This window comes from Artibeus jamaicensis, unplaced genomic scaffold (assembly GCF_021234435.1).
Source record: "Artibeus jamaicensis isolate MK-2021 breed Jamaican fruit bat unplaced genomic scaffold, CSHL_Jam_final contig_519, whole genome shotgun sequence".
Classification (NCBI taxonomy): Eukaryota; Metazoa; Chordata; class Mammalia; order Chiroptera; family Phyllostomidae; genus Artibeus; species Artibeus jamaicensis.
Window position 1 is genome coordinate 12,341,231 of NW_026521871.1, and position 1,246 is coordinate 12,342,476.

Below are 1,246 nucleotides of genomic sequence, written 5' to 3' on the forward strand. Positions count from 1 at the left end.
ATTCTAGGCAGAAAGAACAGAGTAAAAAAAGGCCTTGAGGTAAGAACAATATGTGTTGTATAAGAGGAATAGCAAGCAAACCAGTGTGGAAATCAAAATAGAGAGTAGCAGGAGGTAAGTGTGATGGGGTGAGGGGAGGGCACATCACACAGGGCTTGTAAGAAACAATACAACACTGTTAGAACTTTGGCTCTTATTCTGACCAACATGGGAATCCACAACAATTTTGGGCAGAAGAGACATATGATCTGACTTACATTTTAAAGTGAGCCCTCAAGCTGCTTAGAATATTCTGCAGAGGGGTGGTAACAGGAACACCAATCAGGAGCTTATTGCAATTATCCAACCAGTTGAATGGGAGCTTAGTCAAGTGGGTGTAGCTATGAAGACAATGAGAAAACACTAGATTCTGAACAGATTTTTGAAGTAAAGTCCAGCAGAATTTGCTGATAGGTGCAGTGAGAGATAAGAAGTCAAGTCAAGCATGATGACAAAATTTTTGGTCATCTACATTGAAGGGTGGTTCTAGGAGAAATGAATTGGAAAGCAGGGGGTTGTGGTGACTCAGGAGTCCACTCTGGCCATGTTGTTTTTGTAACGCATATTGATGTCCAAGAAGAGATGAAGAATAAAGATCCAGGCTGAGGCTACAAATTTAGGAGTTGATGGCATATGTCTGGGATGAAAACCCATGAAACTGGATGAGGGCCCCTCTGGAATAAGGGTAAAAAAGGGAAGAGGTCTGACGCCTGAGCCCCAGGGCTTACCAGTATTAGGAGGGCTGAAAGAGGAGAGAGCACTGGAGAAGAACGAGAGAGGGCACAGTGAAGCAAGAGGAACATAATGAAGAGGGTGCTCCAGTGCCACACTGAGACACAGGTTGTGCTTCCCTCACAGTAGTTTTATTGCAGTGGTGACAGTGAGACCTGTAACATTTTTGCTCATCTCAATGAGTAAAAATTGGATTTGAAAAGACTGTTCAATTTTAGAAACAATTAAGGAATAATATATCTTACATCAACTGCCAAAATAGCAATGTACTTCTTACTATTTAAATTCTAGGCCCCTAAAGTAAATTGCTTGAGGAAATTGGGTCCCAACAATTACAGGGGGGGGAATTTCTGAAGTATGACCATATTCAAGTGGAGGTCAAAGGAGCTCAACTAAAACAGTTGTGGACTGACTGATATAAAAACTGGATTGAGCAAAAATTATTTTAAAAAGGATTAAGACTCCAACTTGGGAG

At 41.3% G+C, this 1,246-nt stretch overlaps 1 non-coding gene across 1 annotated transcript; it reads left to right on the forward strand.

Moving 5' to 3' along the window:
• The first annotated feature begins 795 nt into the window (after nt 1-795).
• Nucleotides 796-937, forward strand: LOC119041487 (small nucleolar RNA SNORA1). The gene has a single exon (XR_005081046.2). It is a non-coding gene; the product is annotated as a small nucleolar RNA SNORA1 (small nucleolar RNA).
• The last annotated feature ends 309 nt before the right edge of the window (nt 938-1,246 follow it).